This window comes from Macrosteles quadrilineatus, unplaced genomic scaffold (assembly GCF_028750875.1).
Source record: "Macrosteles quadrilineatus isolate MER2022 unplaced genomic scaffold, UCM_ALF_1.0 Scaffold_2__2_contigs__length_208266976, whole genome shotgun sequence".
Classification (NCBI taxonomy): Eukaryota; Metazoa; Arthropoda; class Insecta; order Hemiptera; family Cicadellidae; genus Macrosteles; species Macrosteles quadrilineatus.
The window spans coordinates 171,083,072-171,110,936 of record NW_026542595.1 but is presented as its reverse complement, the minus strand read 5'-3'; positions in this window follow the sequence as shown (position 1 = coordinate 171,110,936).

Sequence of the window (27,865 nt, the reverse complement as noted above, 5' to 3'; positions counted from 1 at the left end):
GTTTTCCAGTTGAATAACTAAGATATAGTAATTATTTTAAAAGTAATAAATTATATATAGCTACTGAGTATTTTTATTTTACAGGCATAATGTTACAGCAAAAGTAACTCACTCAACAACTTTTTTTAATCATATAACATTTTTACTTTCAACTTCCTTCAATCGGTTATTTCATATAATGAACAGCTTGAATATTGTGAACATTCGTCTTCACAATAAAAGAGGCTGAAAAAGAATAAATGCTTCTTTTAAATTATGAATATATTTTTTTTGTAAATCGTATAACTTTTTTATAAAGATTTGAATGTACTATGGTTACTTTCAAATATGATAGACATAGACGTATTTTAATCATGAACAATGTATATATACAATGGAAATCCCAATCGTCAAAGACATTTCATAAATGACATTTTAGTACATCGTTGTTGTTGGATTATGACAAATTATTATATTATTGTTTATATTTCATACTTTAATTTTAAACTAGTGAAACATCCAAAGAATATAGCACCGCAAAAATGTAAGCTGCGAATTAAAATTATCGACTGAACCTAAACTGCATAATGTACCAAATAAACAGATTTTCTCTTTAAAATGTCCCTTTGTTGCAGAGTTCATGTAGATAAGAAAATCAAATACAATCCATCTATAGTCTAGCTTATAATAGAATATGTATTTACAATTTAACTTGATATACTACAGTAAAAAAAATCCAAACCAATTATCATATTGATAGAAATTAATAGGCTAAGTATGATTTTCACTAATATGTTACAGGTCTACAAATCAAGACTGGGAATATAAACTATGATTTTAACATAAAAAAACTTTAATATTGAGACAATTTCCCATTAAAGTGATGATCAGAACATTTTTTTATATAGTGAGATTTTATAATGAAAGAATTTAAGTCATTCAAAAAGTATACATATTTAAATTACTAGTCAGTTGATTAAATGAACGGTAACATTTTAATAATACAATACTTACACTATTTTCACAACTTCTTACGAAGCATTCTCCAAGTATAAATGTGTCAACACTGAAAAGACGATTTATAAAACTGTACATTGCTGTAAAAATATGTGCCATCAAGATTATGACGACATCAATTAAGACGAATAAAGTGAACGAAATCCGTTCAATAATCTGAAAATAATAACACTTGTTAAAACTTAAAACAATTGAGTTCCGATATTGTTTGAATACAAATGTGTTAGCTAACTAAGTTAATGTAAAACCATTATTGCAAGTATTTGTTTTATTGTTAAATACAAATAGGAAGCCAATTGTTGTGATTTTGGTAAAAAACTGTAAATGTAAAACAAACTGTGATATATTTTAAAGTTATATGCACTAGCAGTACGTAGTGCTATTTAGTTTGTGTGTGTGGCTGCACTTCCAACTCAATGACGTCACGGCTGGTGTCTCTGAACCGGTCTCAGTTCTTCGTTATCACTACAGGTTAGTCGCTGTATTATTTCTATGTGCGGTTCTTTTAACGTTGTAGTAATCCGATATAATATTGGCGCAGTCGGTAGTCGGTGAAAATGTCGAGTGTGGGACGAATGGGAGAATTTAATCCCAGTGAAGAAGATATTTCGTCATATTTGTTGCGTTTGAAACATTATTTTATTGCGAATGATGTCAAGGCCACGAGCAAGGTTTCTGTTCTAATCACCGTGTTAGGTCCTAAAGTGCTCGCAGTGTTACGGGATGTAGTTTCCCCTGAAAAAGTGGACGAATTAGATTTCGATAAACTCGTTAAAGTACTGGAACAACATTTTTCACCCAAACGTTTAATAGTGGTAGAGCGTTATTTGTTCAATTCCCGCTCGCAGAGGTCTGGTGAAAGCATCTCAGATTTTGTGGTTGCGATAAAACATCTTTCGGCTTCTTGTCAATTTGGAACATTCCTAAAGGACGCTTTAAGAGATAGGCTAATCTCGGGAATTTCCAATGAACAAATTCGGCAAAAGTTATTGTCGGAGGAAAAAGATTTTGATAAAACTTTAGCGTTGGCGCTCACGTTTGAACAGGCAGACAAGCACACAAACATGTTTCTCAGCAAACAGGAAACTTTTCAGGATGTGAACAAGTTTCATGTTAGGAAAACCACGTGGCCTAGGGGTGGCAAAATGAAAGAAAGTGAAGGTGCTACGAAATTTTTTAAGTGTTACAGGTGCTTGAAGACCGACCATAAGGCTAACAATTGCCCATATGATAAATATAAATGTCATATATGTTCAAAAGTGGGTCACCTAGGAAAGGCATGCAAGGCTAAGGATAGAGGTAGTAAAGCTACTGGAGGTAAATATAAAGTGCATCAGATGTCTGAAAGCCCTAGTGAGGAATGTGAAGAGCTAAATTTGTACAATATTGGGCTAGGCCTAACTGACCCTAACTCTTGTTACAAGGTAAGAGTAGCCATAGAAAATGTAGACTTAGACATGGAGATTGATACAGGATCTGCTATCACAGTATGTCCATTTGAAGTGTATGAAAAACATTTTTCTCAATTACAATTGACTCGTAGTAATGTAAAATTACGTGCCTATTCTGGTGATGAAGTTAAGGTAGTAGGCCAAGTAGATGTTAATGTGGTTTATGAACAGACAAGCTACATGTTGCCTATGACAGTAGTGGATGTAGATAAAGCAAACGCACCGTTGCTGTTAGGTAGAAATTGGTTGCAAAAAATAGTTTTGAACTGGAACTCTATTTTTTCAAGTAAGCCTAGTGCAGTCCAGACTCATAAGCTCTGTACACAGTCTAGGCCTAGTTCTCGAGACCATGATGTTTTGGCAGAACCTAGCCTAACCAAGGTCCAAGTCCCTAAAGATGTTGATCTTTTGAAAAATAAATATTTGTCTGTATTTAAAGGTAAAATAGGTGAAATTAAAAATGTGAAAGCTCACATAGTATTGAGAGAGGGGTCGACTCCGAAATTTTGTAAATTTAGGCCAGTGCCTTTTTCGTTACGCCATAAGGTTGAAGAAGAGTTACAGAAGATGGTGGATGACGGTGTAGCCTATCCAGTGACTAGTTCGGAGTGGGGCACACCATTGGTAGTCATACCTAAACAGCAGGGAGTTAGGTTATGTTGTGATTTCAAGGTTACCTTGAATCAGGTAATTCAACATGAGCATTACCCTTTGCCTCAACCTGATGATATATTTGCGGCACTGTCGGGATGTCAGTTCTTTTCAGTGTTGGACTTGCAGTCTGCGTACCTACAGATGCCTGTTGCGGAATCGTCTCAAGAGTTATTGACGCTAACAACTCACAAAGGGTTGTTTCGACTCCGGCGTTTGCCATTTGGACTGTCTTCGGCCCCCGCTTTGTTTCAGGCTGCCATGGACAAGATTTTGTCAGGTTTAAGCGGTACGGTAGCATACCTGGATGATGTCATCGTAGGAGGTTCTTCGCGCCAAGAAGCGTACTCTCGTCTGGAACTGGTACTACAGCGTCTAAGTGACTATGGGGTCAAAGTTAATGAATCCAAATGTAATTTTTTACAGTCTCAGGTGGAGTATTTGGGTTACCGCCTGTCAGCGGAAGGAATTAGCCCGCAAGTGGGTATTCTTGATGCCATCCGGAATGCACCGGAGCCTACTAACAAAGATGAGCTGCGTGCCTACATAGGCCTAATAAATTATTATGGCCGTTTCATACCTAATCTGTCTGCCAAGTTGAGTTGCTTTTATGATTTGATTAAGAAAGATGTGTCCTGGAAATGGACTAAACAATGTTCTGATGTTTTTCAGTTGAGTAAAACTTGGGTATGTGATTCACACATACTGGTTCACTATGATGTTAATAAGCCGTTAGTGCTAACTTGTGACGCAAGCCCTAGAGGAGTTGGGGCTGTTTTGTCTCATATTATCGATGGTGAGGAAAGGCCTATTGCCTTTGCCTCCAAGTCTTTGAGTTCTAGTGAGAAAAATTATTCTCAATTACACCGAGAAGCTCTTGCATTGGTTTTTGGTGCAAAAAAGTTCCACAAATATATTTATGGCAGGATGTGTCGCCCATGTGGAGGAATGCTTGGAGGTATTCAACTGCCAATTGGTGAGTGAAAATCCACTTACTTCTGTAGATGTAGCAAGATTTACTGGCAGAGATCCACTTTTATCTAGAGTCCGTGATTTTTTGTGGCATGGCTGGAGAGATGTAAAAGACCCTAAGTTGACTCCTTATTTAAAGAGGAAGGATGAGTTGTCCATTGAGGCTAATTGTGTATTATGGGGTTCTCGAGTTGTAATTCCTGATAAACTTAGAGCCAATGTGCTTCGGTTGTTACATGACCAACATCCTGGTATTGTAAGAATGAAAATGCTCGCAAGAAGCTACGTTTGGTGGCCTGGTCTTGAACCAGCGATTGAGAGTATGGTTAGATCATGTCATATCTGTCAGAGTTCTCGGAACTCGTCTGTGAAGGTTCCATTGCAGCAGTGGCCTAAGTCCACAAGGAGGTGGCAGCGTGTACATATTGACTTTGCTGAGGAGCCTACTTCTAGACAACAAATGCTTGTACTTGTAGATACTTATTCTCGGTGGATCGAGGTATTTTTGATGAATTCTACTACCACTTCCAGTACAGTTTCCCGTCTTCGAACCCTGTTTGCTTCTTATGGGTTACCTGAAGAGCTAGTTTCTGATAACCAAGCTACCTTTACTAGTTCCGAATTTAGAGAGTTTTTGGCTAAGAATGGAGTTAAATTTACGTTAACACCACCCTACCATCCTGCTTCCAATGGTTCTGCTGAGCGCAGTGTTCAAATTGTCAAGAAAAATCTACTTCGACAAGTCTTGGGAGAGAGTGCCACAGGTTCCATTACCTTACAGCACAAGTTGGACAATTTCTTGATTTCGTATCGTAACACCCCTTGCTCTGTAACGGGGCTCACACCAGCTGAGATGTTCCTGAATTGGAAGCCTAGGACGAAGTTAACCTTACTCAAGCCTAACTTGCAAGAGACGATACATCGACAGATGGATCGACAGAAGAAGTATGCGGATAGGAGTAGAGGAAAGTTCCGAAGTTTTGAGGAAGGAGAATTGGTATTGGTTCGAACAGTAAGGAATGAGAAGGTATCTTGGGTGCCAGGGAAGATTTTACAAAAGCGTAGCCCAGTAACTCACATTGTGTCATCACTGGGGCGCACACGGGTTTGTCATGCTGACCATCTACGAGCCCGGGAATATTCTCTTCAAGAAGAGGAGCCTACTGTTCCACCCATCCGGAGTTGCTACACTCCAGGAACACCCGCAAGGAGGAATGTAAATGAAAAACCAGCCTCTCCGGAGAAACAATCGCCGCAGAAGAAGTCCACGTCAGATGAACCACCAGTGGCAGAACTTCAGCCTCCCGTTGTGCAGTGCAGTCCGCCACAACTAAGACGTTCTGACAGGACTGTGAGGAAGCCTGCGCGGCTTGATTTGTAGGCCTTAGCAAAAGCAAGGCGCAGAAGAATTTTTAGTTTATTTTTATGAAGTAATTGATTTTGAGTTACAATAATTAGTAGGCCAAGTTATATTAAAGTACTGTTGAGTGGCCTACCAGGTTTTTAATTTTTATTGGTCAAGTGAAGAATCACCAATTTTTAGTTGTGGCGAGTGTGATATATTTTAAAGTTATATGCACTAGCAGTACGTAGTGCTATTTAGTTTGTGTGTGTGGCTGCACTGCCAACTCAATGACGTCACGGCTGGTGTCTCTGAACCGGTCTCAGTTCTTCGTTATCACTACAGGTTAGTCGCTGTATTATTTCTATGTGCGGTTCTTTTAACGTTGTAGTAATCCGATATAATACAAACCATGAATCCTTCTGAAATAAGACGACTAGTAAATTAAGTACGTACATTTCTGTGTCTAGTCATAGAGTAAAACATATTTTTTTTCTTGGGGAGGAGGTAAAAATGCATTTACGCACACTTAGGTGCTCAATGGCCACTCAGTAGTGCCGGACTCCCGCGGGCTCATTGTCCCCGGACTACCGGCTAAAAAACCCCCCCGTCTCCTAGGACACTAGCCTGCAACTGTTTCGCACAAGAGTAAAACATAATAGGTATCAGAGTTTTAAAACTATATTTCACATTTTGCTTGGTTGTTATGAACATTGGGCGTTGAATGAATTATGTAATTTAAATTTGCTTAGAGATAATTGGAGATATCGATGTTTGTTACAATGTGTTTGTTGTAATTAAGAAAGAATAATAAATTAGTGATTGAAGTTGGCCCACTAACTAGTAAAACTAATAAACAGTGGTAAATTAATTATTTTATCATTCTAAGAGAAAAAAAAAAACATGTGAATGTTTTAAAGTGAACAATCCCATTTTAATACAAAATGTAAAAAAAAAACTTAAACAACTTTCCTTATGAACGGGCGATTTCTATCAAGCCATAGGTTCAATTAGAATACAAGAATTTAAATGAACACCAATCGGCTTTGGAATTAACTTAACATTCCTTAACATACAGTAACCTTTTAATAAACCTAAAAAAGCTTAATCACAACAGATATACTCACTTTTGTTTAAACTTGTAATCATGATTAATAAAAGTGGAAACGTGGCAAGAGCAGCGCAAATAGCCAGAAGTATTTCAATCATCTATAGTAACAAAGAAAAACAAGAATTTAAGAAATTATAATTCAAAAATTAAGAATTCAAGGAAAAATAATTCAAGAAAAAAACTGAAATCCTCGACAAATTTACCTAGAAACTTCATAAAACATCAAAACCAAGTAATCAAAAATAATTTGGGGTTAGTTGAATGTAAGGTTTCGAAAATCCATGAACACGAAACTGTGTGTGTCCAAAACCTAACATTGATCAGTAATGTGTGTCATATTTGGGACGTCACTTTTTATTTAAAACTAAGAATATTCAACATATATAAAATGCTTGGTCCTTGGATCCAATGCATAAAGGTACTCTGCACAAATGCCAGTAGTTTAGTTGAAAGCTTTATGTCTTAACTCAAATGTCTATTGCATTTAATGTCATGGTGATGCCCCCCAAAACCTCTAATTACTTAAAATGTTTTTATATTTTGCTTTCAAAAACTATTTTTTATGGATTAAGTATTAAAGATTTTTAAAAGAATTATCTAAGACACGTTTTAGGAAGGAAACGTCACTGCGGAAAAATCGTGGCATTTGAGTTTATGGAATGTGTAAGGTGTAACACGTAGAACTAAAACAACTATGTAATATGAGAACAAATATACAGGGTGGTCATAAATTATTGAACACATTTTAAGATTAAATATACAAATAACCAAGCAATTTAGAAACTTTGGAATTGTTTCATTAAATAGAAAATTTAAAGCAGTTTTATACAGTACTGCAAAAATAATAATAAACATTTCAGTAATTATTAATACTGGTTATATAAAAATTATGTAAAATTCACTTAAACTGTTAGTTAGGCTTTGTGGTTATGTTTTCTTCTCAATACCTTGTGCTGTGGTATAGTTAGCTGACCAAAAATAGACCTTTCTACACCAGCTGTGTATGACATTTGTCGAATCGAACTTTAAACTGACCTCAGTATCAAAATGACTAGTGTGTAGGAAACAGTAAAGTGTATTCTTTCGTTTTGTAAAGCAGATCTGTAATAACAGTTAGATAAGTCTTCGAAGGTCTTGATTTCAAATGAAACAGGATTCCATAAAATGGTGCTACAGACAGTTTCAACGAACGGGAAGTGCCCAACATATAGGTTCTCACCTCAGCTCAGAAGAAAACATAACTTACAACAACAGTTTTTTTAGATGACTTTTACTTAATTTTATAACTACTATTTATGATTACTGACATTTTTATAATTATTTCAGTTACTGTATAAAACTGCTTTAAATTTGTTATGAAATGAAACAATTCCCATGTTTCTAAGTGGCTTAGTTCTTTATTTATTTACTCTTAAAATGTGTACAATAACTTATGACCAATATATCTATTTATAAATAGATTCATAGTACAATTACATTTATAACCATGTTCCGAATAAATGAAGGCATATCGTCCAAAATAAAACCTTTAACGATTAGGCTAAACTATTTATAGTTGCTGTATATTACTTAACATAAAATTGATTTCTAGTTTGTTAGAAATACAACATTCTATATGTCAATGTAATATAATCATTTAATTTGAGTCTAAGTCAATCACCAATACATTTGATGGTGGCATTAAAGTAAAGCCTTGATGAATCGAGTATATATTTAGTCTTTAAAAACATAAATAAAATACAACAGCGATATAATTGTATGTTTAAAATGCATCGTCTACTTACGTTTCTTAAATATAACTTTTTACTAATATGTAATTTTCAGAACTTCCAATTGTTTTATTTAACTTTAACTTTTCCGTAAAATAGTGGTTGTTTTTATTTGTTCCTTCATTTATATTGGATTTTCTGATAAGAAATTGTGTACGCAATGATGAGTCAGAATGTTTTGGTTAGTCAAATAAGCAATAACAAAACATGATCAAGGCCTTAATAACTGCAGTAAATTATTAGTGTATGAACTAGCTGGTTAATTTCCGTTTAGCTAGTCAACTATGAAAGTCTGTAACTGATAAAAACCAACGAAACAATCTATTTGTCTTAAATGTCTGTTGTGTCTATTTCTTTAAAAACATTTAATAAACATTTAAAACTATTATATTGTAACAGCTTGATAGGTGATAGGTAGTCTTTTAAAATCAGTGAAGAATTTTGAAGATTTTAATTAAATATAACTTCAACGAGCTTCAAACAGAAAACAAACTTATTAATTATCATTTCATCCAACTCAAAATTAAAATATGAAACCAAAAAAGCTTAGTTTCACGTTTTGAATATCCACCCTTCCTCTTCACCGTTTTACTAACAATACTTACTATTACTTATTACTAACAATACAAACAAAATAGAAGAGCGAGCTGATCTAGTGGTTAGAGCGCGGGATTTCGGTCCCTGAGGTCCCGGGTTCAAATCCCGCCAAGTTAACAATGGATTTCCAAGTCATAATGCCGCTACCCATAGGTCTAGCCTGAAGTAATGTCAAAAATAATTCTGGGCTCGTGCCTAGCGTCCTAGGAAAAAAACTAATAATACAAACATTTGTTTTATAAAAGGGTAAGTAGTTATTAGAAACTAGACCTACAATACATTTTTTACTTTCTCCCCCTATACCATAGTATATGGAGAAAGTATTGTTTTCGTCAAAATTTTCGAGTTTGAGCTTTGAGTGGATATATTCGTTTTGGGTCTCCCTGGACCCAAAAAAGTGGTTTTCGAAGTGATGTCTGTGTGTGTGTGTGTGTGTGTGTGTCTGTGTGTCTGGATGTGTACAGAGCTAGAGACCACACCTGTGGTCCGATTTTGATGAAATTTGGTATGTAGGTTCTAATCCATGGTATCTCCAGGCGTTTTTTTCATGTTTTTGAAATTTTTATTTTTAATGGGGATTTTCCCATAAAAACCCATAAAAAACCGGAAAAATCGGAATTTCTCGAAAATGGCCCGAACGATTTTGATACAAATTTAGTATGTTGTAGCCCTTTAAATTCGAAATAAAATGGTACAAATCCCATATCTGTAAAAATTACGGTTCAAAAGTTATGGTCAAATATGTTATTTTCCCATAAAAACTCCATAAAATAACAAAAAATAGGATTTTAGAAAAAATCCGGTTTTGATTTAACATTGTATGTCATAGTCATTACAGTTTTTATAGTTTTTTATTTTTTTAGAAATTTTATTTTTAATTGGAATTTTCCCATAAAAAACCATAAAATAACGGAAAAATATAATTTTCCCAAAAATGGCCCGACCGATTTTGATAAACATTTAGTATGTTATAGTCCTTTATATTCTGAACAAAATGGTACAAATCCCATTTCTGTAAAAATTACGGTTGTTGTAAATTATGTCATTTTCCCATAAAACCCCCATAAAATAACAGAAAAATCGGATTTTCCCAAAAATGGCCCGAACGATTTTGATAAAAATTTAGCATGTTATAGTCCTTTAAATTCTTAACAAAATTGTACAAAACCCATCTGCGTATATTTACTCTCACCACTTACATATGATAAAGGTTTTTGACAAACTTGTGGGAGAAAGTATGTGTCAGAATGCTGATACCGTTTATTTATATATAACTCTGGAGCATATGGAACACTGTGCTAAATTGGCAGTAATACATTATATTTTGATTAGAATACAACATTAAATTTAAGATTTCATAATGAGCATTTACACATGTTAGACATGAATGTTAAATTTGAATTTTTACCCACCGTAAAAAGAGTGGAGGGCAGTTAATTACTGGAAAATATTCCTAACAGGAAAAAATATTTACGTTCAATTGTTTTATCGATAACAATATTTTAATCGATATTTACATCACACTAATATTTCATTTGATAATTTAGCGATAGGTTTTCTGCGGAACTGTACCCTAAATAGATGTCATAAATAAAGCAGACCATAAGTGATCTGTTTTATAGAAAGAAACATTGTACACTAAAATAAATTTCTTCATATTTTTGATTCTTAGTACTTAGTACTACTTATTATTTATGTAGTACTAGCTGTTACCCACGGGCTTCACCCCGTTTGACTTCATAAGTTTTAATAAAACTATTGATTGGTTAAGTTAAGCTGAAATAAACAAAACAGAATACAGTAATACTGGGTGGCGCATAAAGAACGCATGGATTTGAGTTGAGTGGTGAGAGCAATAGGAGCGTAGTGGAGGGACTGGACCTGGTTGTTTTGTAGGTTAGGGTGTCCAGTTTTAGTAGCAATGGTGCAGTGGTCCGTGGTACATCGCATTTTTGCGGTAGAACGTTTATTCAAAAGTAATTAAATCTGTTTAAACTGTTCTACGGCTTTTCTGTACAAAGTATGTTCCGCGAGTCCTCAAAAAAGTACGGTAAGGCCCAAGAATTCCCACTTTCGAAAGTTACACCAAACGTTAAGTTTCAAATCGTGCAGTGGTTTTTGATGCAATTCTTGTGGGTCTTCTGCTGCCAAATAGCGCCAGTCCTGCTTATTGACATAACTATCCAAATGAAACTGCGCTCCATCATTAACATCATAAACAAAACGCCATCAGTGACAAGAACATCAACCAGCATTCTCTCAAAACAGTCTCCATTGTTCGTAATCACGTTCATGAATCTTCTGTACGATCATAATTTTGTAAGGATGAAATTTTAACTCATCTTTCAGGTTTCCCTGCAACGAGCCTCAAGACAAGCACACAGTTGGAGCGCATCGCCTAGTGTAGCGGTGAGGGCTTTGAATAAAAGACGCCCTTACTCTGTCGACGTTTTGTGGAGTTCGCGCCGTGCAAGGACGACCACTTCTGCTTCATAGCTGTTTCAGTTGTGCGAAAAGAAGCTACCCAACAAAGTATTGCGTTGCGATCGGGTTTTGTTTTGAACCATTGAACAGTTATATCAGATTCATTATTTTTGAATAAACGTTCTACAGCAAAAACGCGATGCACCAGGTCGATTGCACCATTGGTACTAAAACTGGACGCCCTAACCTACAAAACAACCAGGCCCTGTCCCTCCACGGACGCTCTTATTGCTCTCACCACTCAACTCAAATCCATGCGTTCTTTTTGCGCCACCCTGTATAAACAATTAATCACACCTGATTTTTATAAGGTAGTAAATTGAAAGAAAAACAAACCAATAAGTACAGCTGAGATATTTTTTAACATTAGGTATATTGGAAAGTTCCCTTTAGAAAGGAATTACGACCTTAAAGGGCAACTTATGAAATAATGGATAGTTTTGCGCTAAGTTTTAAAGTATATGTTTTCTCGTCGGGACAAACATTTTAAGTATATGGTTTATAGGGGTGTGACTTTTCTTAAAAAGTTTCTCAAAAGTTCATGGGTACTTTGGGATTTATATATGGATTTTACTTGTTAGCTATACAAAACTCATGGAATTTATGAAACGCTCAAACGGAAGTGGGAGTTATGCATGAAATATTACCCTCTAGGATTGTGTATTTTTCAACAAACCAGATTTATTTAACTATATAGTTGCTGAATCAAGTCCCTCGGGTACTGATCTATCCCAACCTAATCTACAACAGTAGGTGTATTAGTGTATTGTGTGGATGTATTAAAACAACTGTGGTTCTGGTTATTCAACGAAAACTATTAACTCACATTTCTAATTTACAGGAATACAATTATTTCGAGCGGTGAAAAATGTAGAAATAACTAATTAAGTGCCTGTAAGAATTAAACCATGAATATAAACAACCATTTTCGTTGGTTCTCTTTACTAAGCTTTAATTTAAAGTCTAATTGTTTACACGGTAATGTTTTTTTGGTTGGAAATAACGATATTATTGTTTTGGTACACAAATCGAAACAACAAATTTCATAGTTGATGATTTATACTCTAGTTTGCTCTTCTAATGTTTTCATTTGTATATTAAAACTAATATATGAGTAAAATCTGCCACGGCTGATTAGTACAGGTGAAATACAAGTACTACTGTAGTATCAAAAATCAATAACTATACCATTGACTCAAAAGTTAAAGTTTTATACCTACTTCGGTATATCTGAGAAAAATATTGAATAACATTAATATAGTTGATTTTTATAAATCGTAACCTTTCAGCTAGGGGTGATTTAACCCTTTATTACCACTGTGGTTTGTCAAAAGGTATAAGTAAGTATAATAGATAAATGCTTCTAGTTAATTCTAATAAATTCAGTAAAAGGGAATTTTCAACTAGATTTCTTTAAATATTTTCCACCATTTATAACCAGTTTAATAGATTTCATGGTACGCATGGATTTAACAGTGCATATTACATATCACACCTTCATTGCTAATTCTATGCAGCTTGCATGATAAGGTGATTTGTCATGTTTTCATTGAAGCTTAGAATGATCACGGAATTTACTCGCGTGACTTTTCCACTAAATCATTTTTTATTTATTGTAAAATTAAAGTGTTTGAATAATTTGTTTGTTATTGTTGTTGTTTAAGCAAAAAAATTACAATAAAGAAATAACAAATTTGCCTGGAATTTATTTGCAATGAAAAATATGTAGGGTGTACCACGAAGAGGTCGCAATATCTTAATTAGTACAACAGGCGTGTCTAACTCAATCCCAACTTCAAACTTGACAATTATAATGATTACATGTGAAAAATCTAACCCGAATCCAATTTGGTTCAGAAAAGTTTAATCAGAACAAAATCGTTGGTCAACAAAATAACAACAAACCCCTCCAATTGGTGCTTGGCAATTTATGGACACCAGTTTGAATAAATACCTATTGGGGGGGGGGGGGGGGGGTTGTTTTACTTGTATTTGATTTGTTGTAGAAGTGTTGGGTTACAATTTCGTAGCTTGTTAGGAGCGTCCTGGGACAGCTGATATAACACATTCCGATAATCCATTAGTTATAACAATCCATGTTTTGTTAGAAATAAAGTTATTTATTGGAATAAGCCATATTTACATGTTATACAAATATTCGCTAAACACCCTAATGTTTGGGAGGTAACCCCCTATAAAACGTACTAGGCTTGAAGTATTTAGTGGTTATTTTTCCTTATTGGTGTTAGACTAGAATTATGGCTTACATTGCAGAACACTCAGACCCCTAAACGCTGTTTAGACTTCCATTACTAATTTTATTATTACTTTATATTTGTAATATACGTCTATTTACCACTGTATCACTGACCCTTACAAAACATTGACATATATTTTCGATCGTCAGGAATATCTTAATAAATCTAATAATTATCAACGATAGCAAAAACGAAAATACAGAATAATCTTTAATATCTTTTTACTGTGCACATTATTTAATAAGACTATAACCAAAGAATAATTTCTAGAATAACTAAAATAGGGAATATAAGATAACCTTTTTCTAGAAACTACAAAGGCTTTCAATCAACATTTGGATCTCATAGAAGTTAATAATCAAGGAATTTTCTACATACGTTTTGTTAATCTTTGATTCACCTAACTGAAGTAATATTAATCTCTTATGAAGTTTTGAACTATTAATGAACAAGCCTATAAATACCAGCAATAGTACTTTTTTGTAGGAACTTGAATGCCATTGAGTAGTATATTTAGCTTTACCAAGTCAACCTGAGAAACTAAGAAAAGTGCAGGGCAAACCCTCAGCTGCAGAATCAAGTGTGCTGAACTGCTGATGCGGTCATCAAACAACGCTGAGGATTACTTCCGCGGCGTCAGCACCTCTCGAGTCTTCCTATAAATATTCCACACGTTAAGATGTGAAATGCCATTACACTTGCTGATAACTCAAACCGGACAAGATTCGTTGAGCTCCTGTTGAATATGCAAAAACGATGTACCTTTGGTGATAACTAAATAGGCCTACTCTCGCTGTATGCTGCAGACTAAGTGAATTTCCAATTTTCCTGATTTGATTTTTACAAAAATATTTTATTAAAAAAATAGCAGATTCATCTATGTTTTTTATTTAGATTATTAATTTCTTTGTTTGCTGCCACGATGAATGAAAAAAGTGTGTGTTAATTAAATGCTCATAGCAGGTATAAATTAATTAAAGGAGTAAATTCATCAAACTTGACATACATATATCCATAAATATTTAAACTAAAGCAATATACTTATTTTCACAAAGATTAGCCTGTCAATTTTAACTTTATGGTTTTTTGAAATTATTTCCTTAACCAGAGGCACAATGACGTATCAAAAGGTATAATATTTTTTTAGCTTTAAAATTGTATGGAAAGAAAGTGCAACCATTTTCTTTAGGGTTTACTCCAATTGCTAACACTACATTCAAACGAAAAACGTTCCCGAGGATAGTTTTTCACATGAAACCTAGCTAATAGCTTATTCCTACATGGGAAATTTACTATAATATCAATCTAGAGCGATCAACGTATTGAGTTTATTGAAGGGGTTAGTCAAGGAGAATAAAAAAGACAGGATATTCTCTTTTATAACGAAAATTGAAACCAACCGTTGATAGTGAGTCTTGACAACCTACAACAATGACAAATATATAGCAATTTGTATAATGTGGGAATTAAATCCCCCACCCACACCTGGTCAGCCACAACAACAAATTATTATAATAATTATATATTCTATAGTCATAATAGTACATAGCTCATTTATCCTGGTTTATTTACTAAGAATTTTCCTCTTCAAACACATAAATATTTTCACCTTGCTGCTCATAAGATGTCCACCCATTTAATATCCAACTCAATTTAATGATGTTATTTTACTTTATTATTAAACGAGGTGTTAGCCCGTCCTACGTACGGAAATTCAGTAGTCAGTTAAAACCGTGTACAATTCAGATCAGCTAGTTTACACATATAAAGACAAAGTTTCTTGCAGTTTTAATGTAAAAAATCATCTTGTAAACAAATGTTGTGTGACCAAATATGTTTTTATTCCATCATAGGCCTATACGATATGCATTTTAAATCCGATAATTTTACAATAAAACAGCAATTCTGCAATTTTTACTATGTGAAAAGCGTTGAAGTGAGATTTGCAGCCGATTCGCACAGACGCACACTGATTATAAGTAGTCTACAGTAGAGGGAGTAATAGTCAATTGAGAAGTGTATAGACCTAGTCAACGATACCACCTTCCATAGCATAGGTACCTGCCTCTTCCATAATTATTATCACCACAATACAACTACTATACACAATTTCCAGTATGTCTGAATGAAACGACCTAAAATAAAACGATAGTATCCAATACAATTCACAGTACACATAATTTAACTTTGGTGTCCTAACATCAAAAGTAATCGTCACACCTATCCTTTATATCAATTTCACTGCATTAATTGCTAAATAAATAAGTGTAAACAAAGAAAAGTAAAAACAATAACAGTTTGTTTTGAAACAGCTGCTTGGTTCAAATAACATTCATTTGAAAAAAGAACTTGTCACATGTAGCAGGAATATAAAAAGTAAACACGCTAGTAAAGCTAATGACGTAATTGTCAAGGTTTACTATCCAAACCGTTATCAGTTCTATCCTTGATAATTACCCACCCTCATTGAATAAATGTACATCGTAATTTCCCATAATAGTTATTTTAAATACAATATATTCATAGTTGAAATAAAAGTGATATTTTCACGTTTGGGGGCGCTGATTATGGGCACCCCCAAACGTAACCACAACTGAACACGATTTCATAAAAGGTTGGTTTGTCCAATTGCAGTATCCTAGGTCAATGTTGACGTTGTGTTCAATCTATGTCATCCATCTGTTTATCTTTGTATAAAACCCGGCTGAGGTTGTGGTGGTAATTTAAAATCGTGATTCCTGATTATTCTTGATCTTCTTTTTATGACATCGATATTTCCGGGCCTAATCCAAACAAAGTTAAAGCAGACAAACATTAATTGTAAACAAAAAGCTACCATGAAGAATTAAAACATGTAAACATTGTTATTTTTCTAATCTTTCCTTGAAAAGTGGAGCAGTAAAATAATTTGCATCTATCATTTTTTATTAAGACTCGTGTACAGAGCCTCGATTTGTACTGTGGTTTAATTAATTTTGGTCTAAACTATTTTAAACTGTGGTCAATTATCTCTACTAATCTTACTTATTTCCTATAATCAATGACAAAATAAGAGTAAATAAAATAACCTCATAGTTCTATAGTTTATATTTAACCAGCTGTTAGTTAAAACAAATTATATTGCTCTAAAACAAATCGAAGATTACAAAGATTGCTTTAAAAAATAATTCGAACATCCTAGTATTTTACTATGTATATTTAATTAATCTGTCATCCTCTTACAGAAGAATAATTGAACGTATCAATGATTAGCATTACACATAGTATAAACTAGTCAATCCTAAGTATGTCTTTACATTTTTATCCAAATGCTGAATTTGTGACACAAAAGCTGAATGTTTACAGCTGTTATGTTAAGCACATTATTTTATGCCAAAAGCTAGTTTAGAATCTTAGCGTCGGCTGCTAGACTTTTTAAAAATTAAAACTTAATTTCTAAAAAACTGGGACCCTAAACTAAAATTATGGCTTCGACATTCCCTAGTTCTCAAAATTATCTTTCTTTCAACACAAAAATCATGAAAATCCGTCGAGTGGTTGATTCAGAATCGTGAAATAAAAAAACACTGTTTCGTTTTAATATTATAGATACTTTATACGTGGTTTAGGTGTTTTGGAGTACAAACTCTTTCAATTATTGTATATCTCCGCAGTACAAATCAAAATCTTTGGTTTTTATATTCAATGCACTTTTCATACTAAGAGTGTGGAAAATCTCTGACATTGGTGTAAGGAGAGATGTTTACCTTTATTACGCTACGTTCCTTCACTAATGAAGCTTCAGCCTGTAATTAAAATGTTTATAAAAGAATATCTTCGTCGAAAAGGCAAAATATACTTTTTGAGACACTTCTTGATAAAATAAATGTTTTTAATTCGTCACAAACTACTGGTATGACTAGGGTTGGTTCATGTAAATATATTTTAACAACAGATTAAACATATTTTGAATAAGAATTAATCAAAAAACAAATTTTTGATATTCATATGTATTATGAAAATTACGAAAATACGGAATTGTTACGATTCTTAATTATTCTCTTAAATTGATCAAGTTGAAGAGTAGTTTAATTAGTTTAAATTAACACCTTTCATGTCGAATAGATTAAATCTATGCATTAGTGATGGATCTAAAAAATATAAGATCCATACACAAAATCAATAAACATTTAAGACTTATTATACTTAGTATATTGTACTAAAGATCTCTTGATAAAAACGTGATGGTACACGTATCACACATATCAACACATGAATCAACACATTAACACATTCAGGCCTATGTTATAGTTTGCTTGAAGTTACGTAATGTAAGTATCAAAAATAAACATAAACATATTTTATCGTTATTGTGCCTGTAAAGTTAAAGTAAGACTAAACATGTAAAAACTGTTAGTTAAACATACATAATCTTTTTTGGATCACGTTTTACAGCCTAACGTAGTTTGCAAATGACGAACAGGTAAAGATCTATTCCTTTTCCGTCTCTGGTGCGAATTGCTCTTGTAAGGACTCAGCGTCTATTTTCATTAATCTCTAAGTAGCCTAGTGTTGAATCCTTTTAATAGAGTTTAAACCTTACTGTAGTTGTGATTGTAGAAATTGTAAATAGCAACTCATACTTTAAAATAAGCAAATAGTTCTTGACTTATTACCATGTAAACACATAAAATACAAATCTTTTATAATAAATGTGTTTTGGAACCCTAAGAAACCCTGCGTTACCTAATATTGAACACTTTTTTAAAAACTGTATTTAATTATAACCAAATTAAGATTAAGAGGAACATTTTATATCCGGAAAATGATTACTTTTTGATGTACGTCACTCACTTAATTTTAATACATATAAAATGAATTTATCTATAAAACTGAATATTCCAGTTTCTTACAATAAGAAGTGGTTTTTAACAGAAATCAATGACTACAATTTAAGTTGATGTTATTGTAAAACCCCTAAAGTTCCATATTTAATGCATGTTAGAGATTCGCACCGTTACCATAGGGACTATTGGGTAAGTAAAAAGAGGGGGAAAACTTAATTTTACCTTTAATTTTACTTTAAAACATAATGCAAAAAACCTTTCCTACTAGACAAAACTCATTATATACGTCAATGCGACACTAGAACAACATACCCAGGATACACTGACGATATATGCTATTATTTTGATAAATTAGTACTGAACTAGAGGGAATTGGGCTTTACATAATTCCCCACGATACGTATTTCACTACCAGATTTATTTATTGTGTTACTGTGTCACTGGTCCCTCAGGTACCGACCTAACCTACAACAACTGTATTTGTTCATGTAACTGTGATTTAGGTATATTTTCCAAACATAAATTGCTGTCAGACAACAATATTGTGTTTAAAGTGTTAATAGAAGTAACAAGATTGTCGGTTATAGTATAAAACTCATAACACATTTATTTGATTTTATTTATGTATTGCAATACATTTTGTATTATTTCATCTGGCAAAACAGTCCAAACTTCTTTTATCACTTAAAATGTATTTGCTCATAAATAGTTTAAATTAAAAAATGTTAATGGGTAATAACAAACTATATAATGGTTTTTATGGTATTTAAGTGATAATTGAAGAGATTTTTCTGATAACAAAAGTAAAAAAGTAGTTTAGCTAAAATAAATAAATTCCACCTTTTATCTGTTTGTTCTTTTACTATAGGCTAAACGAAATAAATATTTTATAAACGTGTAATACCAAACCTGCAATGCTGATTCAATGCAGCTAACTTGATAAGCTATTGTGTTAAGTTATGATTGCAGTTTGAAATAATCACGCAATAGAATCAAGCGTTACCTGCATATGCAATATTTAGTGTTTTTAGTGTATTTAGGATAAGCACTATATACGTTATTTTTATTGTTGTTTAAAATGAAAATTCATACGTTAACAAATCTACAGAATAATATAAATAATTTTTTTAGACATTTACGACTGGTAGTAAATACATAATACTTTCATATCAGTTAGTTAGCATAACAAAACTCTTCACTGTTGATATACGGTATTTCTCTACAACGATCCCCAGGTTATTAATTTTTAGTTTAAACCTATAGTTACAAAAACGTTGATGGCTTACTAAATTGACAATCCTATTAAGGAACAAAGGTTGGTTGTTTAAAAGTGCTTTTGTTTCTTCAATTACATTTCCAGAGGCACTAAAACAGTAATATTTTAGACGGTGAACTGCCTGGACATTTACTGAGCCTAGTGTATTCAGGACTTCATTTACCTGATGGTGCTTGACTATTGCAGGCATTGGGGTTACCATTACATAAAGCATTTGGCCCTTTCATGTAGTTTATGTTTTCATTATACCTTAGTAATCTACTTGAAATCTACGTGTCTTAAGTCAGTTTCAAACCTGAATTAATGAGTGCAATTGATTATTGTCTACTCTTTACAACGAAATCTATTTAAAGTGTATTTATTCATTGAAGTTCAACAATAAATGTTTGGATTTCCTAACCTAACTTAACCTTGGCTAAACTAAAAGACACATGTTTGAACATGTAGTCGATTTGAAACACGATAGACTTAATGTTGGTTTTCCCAAGTTCAATTTGTTGTATAATAATCAAATTTTATGTTGACCGAATTCGGAAATTAATTATAAAAAAAAACTCGTTATCTCCATTACATGTATTTATAAAATTAAAATTAATTCTAAGGAAATTTGAATGTATAATTATTTTGGACGGATTACGTTCAAATTTATATTTTTTTGTATTTTATAGATTTTTAGTACATCTAATGCGCAATTGATATACATATTAAATACTATACGATTATAACGATTGAATGCAAGGATATTATCCTCATCCCGTCAGAGACCTGGGAGTAGAGGAACTGACATCCATAAGCTGAGTGGTCCATTTTGAGAGAGTTTTGATTGCATGCTAGTAAAGCTTTAGGACTTCTTGTTTGATCCTCAATATATATTTTCCAGTTGCGGACACCTAATCAAACCTAACCTAACCTAACCTAACCTAAGCCAACCTAACCTAACCTAACCTAACCCTCAGCTACTGTAACTTGAGACCTTTTTTGGAGTATTGTTCCGAATTGCCTCCTCAGGGGATGCAAAACCGGCTTTGCTATCGGTATCTTGAAGTTTCATTGGGCGTGGTAACCAAAGTGCTTAATCTTCTGAGCTTGCAAACCAAACGTGATATCCTTGATGTTGTTTTCCTCTACAAGCTGGTTAAAGGACTCGTGGACTGTCCTGACCTGGAAGGATCTACTTCCATGTTCCATCTTCCGCAGGACCCAGAGACATATGCACGAAGGCAACATAGCACTAACGCCCAGCAGTCAACTGTGGGTCGCATCCAGCAGCTTGGCAACGTCGTGCCGCTTCATAAGGATAACTTTGCCTCCAGAATCAGGAGCCTGGTTGCTGCGTTATTGGCCTGCTTAGTAACAAATTGTTATGTTGTTGTAATTCCAGGTGGATGAACGTATTCAACCGAAAAAATGTGCATACCGACTGTTGTCAAATTATCTAGTTGTATGGTATTGAATACGTTTATATTTGGAATTATTCATTATACCGTATTAGCTAACAATATTATTTTATAGTCCTGTTTAGCAAAATAGTCTTGTTGTATCTGGTTTCTTATTACTATATTGGTTAAGAGCTACTAATATTATTATTTATTATTTACCATAATGTCTTGAATGAATTGTATACATTATTCTAAAATGGTTATACCATAAATGTAAACAATTTATATACAACGAATTGTAGATTAGCAAGTGAAAAGTAAACTTCGTTTATTATTTAGTGAGCTTCATGCAAAATGTTATTTTTCTGGTAAAACGGTAACACGAGGTAAGTTAATTTATAATTATGTTAGAATTTATTAAATAAAAAAATAACATACATAAAAAATAGCTTATGTATTCAGATATGTTGGGATTACTATAAATGCAGTTTAAAAACAGCAAAAAAGATATTTATTTTTGAATCGATAATGGAGCTCTATAAAAAATCAACAAGAACGAATATGCACGAATGCCTTAGGGTGACATGGATCAAGGTAACGTTATCCTCATTTTCTTATTTTATGTTATGCATTTCCATTATTTTTAAAGACAATTCATAAGTCTTTAAGCACTTTCTTATATGGATAAAATTTATAATTCCAATATTTCGGAGAATGAGATTGCATTAAAACTATGAGGTAATCACTCTGAAATGCTACAATTTCCATCGCACATGTTAAATACATTTCTTTTGTCTAACTTTTATAATGAAGACTTTTCCATAATATCGCACCTAAAAACCAATAAATAACTACAAAAAGCTAAATATTATGTGAAAGAATTGTAGCAGCAAATTATGTATTAAGTATAATAATACATTACAATGTTAGCAATTGGAGTCAGGTATTATTATATGAATCTGGGTCAGATATCATGCTTAATAATTTAGAGTACGTGCTCGCGCAAAGCTATCGGATTTTATAAAACAACAATACCATTTAACGCGAGTCTTTTAATTTTGCAAACAAGCAATGCAAACAATTTTCAAACGTGTTTTAAGACTACAGATCTACATCTGTCACGAATAAAACTCAATGTAAACAAACACAAATTAAAAATACATAGTTGTACCATAAACTGGTAAAATAACTAAATTATCACTAAAATAGTAGAAATCGTTTGTAAATAGTGCGTTTTTCAATATTAGGTATATAAAGAGACTTCAGATGTTAAAATGTTTATTTGTGATAGGAGTTGTTTGTAATCTGCATAGAAATAGGAATAATGATTTCCCTGCTAAATTGTTAAATAGTAAAAAAAGCTACGAATACACTTCGAGTTTCTTTAATAATTAATTTTAAACTAAATTAGCTAAATAGTAAAATTTGCAGGCATGTATTCTTATCAGTTTAACATAGTAAGTACATTTATTTTGCCATGGTGAATGCTGACTTCAATTAAAATTTTCTTGCTCACCAGCGATTTAGTATTAACATATTATTGTCATCCCCAGCATAAATGAACGTATATAAATGTTGAGCGCACAAACATATGATAAAATGTACAAGTTTGATATGCAGGCAATGTTTCCATTCGTTATATTTTTTGGTCTTCTACTGCCTTGCATGTTCTTCTTGCCATTCGTCAGATTACCATGGTAAAGTGGTTATTTTGAATTTATTTAAGTAGTTTTGTATTATAAAATAAAATTAATTTGTAGAATTATATGCACACTTGTAAATGTATGTTTTTGGAATAGAATAACATTCCTCTTAATGCTAAATTACTGTAATTATAGGTCTTAATTTTCAATAGTGAGAACACTAATTATAATATAAAGTTCAAACACACCATCATAGTATAATAAATAATTTTAGTATTACATATACAAAAGTGTATATATATATAAATATCACTTGGCTGAACTTTTTTAATTCAAGTTGTGGTTTTTCAGATGCTTAGAAGATATAATCAGAAAATGCAATATTGAAGTTTAAATAAAAGTGCGTTGATTGCATTATTTTATTTAGTAATGCCTTATTCTGTAAACCAATTTTCAGAATAAGTTATTTATTGAGATATGTTAATTTTAAGCATTTAAATCCAAACAGACTATATTGTTATGTGCAAAAATAATGTAATGAAAAAATTTATGCAGTTCACTTAACGCTTTTCATAAAGCAATTCAGATTGAAAATTTACAAATGTTTTATTACCTTAGATATTGTTATGAACTTAATTTAATACATATAAAAATATAAGTAGATGAAAACAAGCCCAAATATTTATTAACCTTCTTTACCAATTGCTAAAATGAAAAGCTAAACATATTAACATATAGATGTATGTTTGGGTTAAAAGCAGCGTTTAAATGCTGTATTTCAATCAACTGCTGCAAAAATTCCCACTAAGCAATGAAAATTATAAAATATGAAACATATAGGATCGTAAATATTTCCCACGTCCAAGGATTACAAATAATGTTTGTGGCAATTTGTGTAAATATTCTTCATGTAATGATGTTAAAACCTGAACCAATAGCAGATTTCTTGCTTAGGTTTAGCAATCAATAAAGATAAAAGCATCCATTCCTCCAAAGTCCGATTACGGTTAGCTCTGAGCTGTTAAGGGACCAGCAGCCTTCCGTTTTCATTTGACGTTTGTCTCTTGACGTTTTAGTGATTATCCTTAGAGAATAAGTAAAATAAACCAATAATTCTTCAATACAACAATTCTAACAATAACAATAACAATTCCATTCAATAATTCTTGTTATGTTTGAAAACCCTAACGAGAGCACGGATAAAAACTGTCAGTAAATAAAAGCGTATTACTTTTTTAATTATTTTTTGATTATCATTAAATGTTCTACAGTGAAATATTCTCTTTGTTTGAGTAGTCAAATATTTGTTATTGTTTACTCAAATAAAAACTGAATAATTTTTTTCTGACACTAAAAGCTAATCAAACGAATTTGCTGAAAATCTCTGCAGTCTTAAAACTCATAAAGGTATTGTTTGTACACACTAATATTTTTGTTTGTATAGATGTAAGAGATAGTATACGTATATAGTGTTTGATCTTTTTCAAACATTTTTTCATGACTTTCTTATAGTTTAACAAATTAACAAAATATTTTGCTGCCCTTTTATAAAACTAGTTAATTTAATGAATAGAATCACGGAGTTTTAGGACTTAATTACAATCACGTTTATTAACTGCGATTTTCCTTACGTTTTTACGACTATACTTTGTAAGTCATACTAATGATTAAAAAGATAATTGTGTTTAATTGGCCTAGCCTAAAAAGGTCTACTAGTAATAACGTCTAAAAGATGAATGATGTAGCTTTAGGTGTGCAGGATGAGTGAAGAAGTCTTCTGAGATCTTTATTAGTTGCTATTACCAACCGGCCTAATTCGCTTATCTAAACATTAATGAATCATAAAATTGAGTTACAAACCCAGGGATAGAGTAACTATAAATGTTGTTCTACTTATACTTAATTATTTTACTTGTCATAACGTGGTAAGAAAGACACATATACAACAAAGTTATCCAGTGTTAAAGGAGGTAACTAGTTGAGCTATTTGGCCATTTTATTACATTCTATGTTTTTTTTTTATTATTTGGGAATGAAGAACCCGATTAAACAAAACAAAATTGTTGTCAAAATTGCGGATAAGTTAATACTTAGTCAGTTTTTCACCTAAATTAAGGCATGCGGTACTGTAAAAGCTGCGTGGTTTTTATCTTTTTTTTTATAAATTATTGAGATATTACACTTAAGAATTACCAAAAAGGGTCAAATGGTTTCGCCTTCAGGGTCATCACTAATCCAATTTCAATTTATACATCAAGTAAATAGCTTAATAGCTAAGTAAGCCAGAAAACGCAAAGATAACATTTGAAACCACCAAGTCAAACTGTTATCAAAGAAATCTAAAACTGTACAGTTCTGTTGTAAAGTTAAGTTTGGTAAAGACACATTTACCAGTTTATATAACTTCTGAACTCCTGTTTAATGATCAAAATACAGTAGATCCCTTAGCTTGCTTCTTTTTATATTATAACTTGTTTAATTTGTTAAAATAAAATAATATTAAATACCAATAATAATAATAACATACCCCCACCACAGCAAACCTGGAGACGAAGCGAGTTTCCATTTGTCTGATTAGATTTACACTATAATGCCTCCTTAAAAATATCACATTTATTCAATATTTAAATAGAATTATTTTAACGAGTACTTAGGTTCGCTGCAACAGGGAGAGAATTTTTTTTATGTTAATATTTTAGTAAGAAATAAAAGCATTTTCAAAATGTGATCAACATTTGTTCACAAACAAGCAAACTACAACAGTTTACTTATTCTCCATAAAAATAACTTGGGAATTTAAAATTTACAATGTTTTGGAATTTTTTCCGTAACCATTAGGCGATCAACAACTCTTTAATATACTTAATTATTTGTTTTTTTTTTTTAGCTCTACAAAATGGTTTGGAAAGAAATTGCATTTTTTTATGTTTAAAGGTTCAAAAATAAAAAAAACCCATATTTTTACCTCATAAAACCCCTTGCCATGAGTACTATGGTAATAGCGTATTCCCTATATGGGAAATTCACTAAAAGAGAGTAGTGTTAAAATACAGGGAAGTGAGCTGATCTAGAGGCAGACCGTAGGATTTTAGTCCCCAAGGTAACTAATTATAAAATTTTTAATAAAAGTTATAATATTGTGCGGCAATAATAATGCCCACTTAGGCCTTGCCTGAAGTAATTTCGAAAAGAATACCGGTAATTGTCAATTTGACAAATCCAAAATCCAATTTAATTTCATCCTGATAAAAAACCTAAATTATTTGTAACGATGGACAAATTATATAAAATATTGTCTAAAACGTGGTTAATATTATATCCTGTGCAAAGTAATTAATTTTTAAGTTTTGTGAATAAAACAAACTATCTCGAGTCATATTTTATTTGTTTTGTAAAATAATTATTGTTCTATGAAACACCAGAATTAACAAAGTTCCTTCGGGACTGCATCATTGTTATTATTTTCACTAACCATTATTAAACTAGAGATAAACAAAGTTTAAACATCCACCTTTACCTTTGCGTATTTACAAACCAGAATTATTTATTTAGTAAGATACTGTTCGACACAGTCCCTTGTGTCGTGACCTAACCTAACTGTGATTTAGAGTTATTTCTGAATAAATAATGTACTGTGTTGCATATGGACATTAATATAATGTTATTCTAGTGGTTAGGGAGTAGGTGTAGTGTGTATTTTGTTAGGATTAATAATATAAACTATATGGTAGTGCAATTAATTGTATAAAAAAGTAAATATTACATTCTAAAAATTGAAACCTTTTGTATAGTAAAAATTAAACCAAGTCAACTTCGCTAAGTAGCATCTAAAAATATAATTTGTTTCTCAAATACTTTTTTGAGCTTTAAAACTAGTATGTAAAAACTGATAGTTTAGGCTGTGTGTCTGATTTAAATTACAGTCAGAAAACCTAAAATAATTACGTCTATCAGTTGTAGTAAAGTTTTATTGCACATACTAAAATAGATGCTTATTTAGACGTAAACTCTTTAATAATAGCAATAAAAGTAAAGAAATAAAAAATAATGAATGAAAGATATGGATACTGCTGGCTTATATAGATGGGTATCTATTTGCAGACTATATACTTAACTCTTAGTTGGGTTATCACTAGTATGATCAATTTTGTGTAAAAAGCCCTAAAAAAGAAAATCAAAAGATTACTTATTTTACAGATTTTAGTTAACAAACAATAAGGTCTATATCCTATGTATAAATAGGCGAGCATATTTCTTGAAAACCTTTTTCTCAGTATCGCTGGAAAGTCTACGCATACTGTTAGAAAGATATTTTCCTGTAGATGTGCAGAATCTCTTTATTAATTAAATTAGGCCCAACATATTGCACAGAAAATTAATTAAAAAAAAAAAAATAAATAACATAGGTCTAATGGGTTGCCATTGCTGGTGACGAAATAACAAGAAAATATAAACAGAAATCGAAACAAACTTGGAACGAATTCCAATCATGTGTTTTATTTACAGTGCGGGGTGAAAATAGAGAAGTGTGACATACTTCTCTACAATGTAATGTATAATGTACATTGTACAATCTATAATAATACTACAATCCATAATGTACATTGTACATTACAAATTTTCGGTCAAACTTTTCTCCCAATCAACAACTTCTAGTATATATTAATTGCGTCTCAGCTAGAAGACCTCCCATAAAGATTTCCAAACAAAATGTTTCATAGGCTGCTCATCCCTGAGTTGGCTGTTAATTAAATGTGTTTCATTTACATAAATCATTATTACTCCTTAAATTATTGTTACCTTTGCATAAATTATAAAACATACCTAAATAAATATTGCGTTCTAAAGTATTTTTGTACAATATTATGTCGTCGATTCCCCTCATCATCAAGTGTAATGTTTAGCTTTACCAAGTCAACCTGAGAAACTAAGAAAAGTGCAGGGCAAACCCTCAGCTGCAGAATCAAGTGTGCTGAACTGCTGATGCGGTCATCAAACAACGCTGAGGATTACTTCCGCGGCGTCAGCACCTCTCGAGTCTTCCTATAAATATTCTACACGTTAAGATGTAAAATACCATCACACTTGCTGATAATTCAAACTAAAAAGA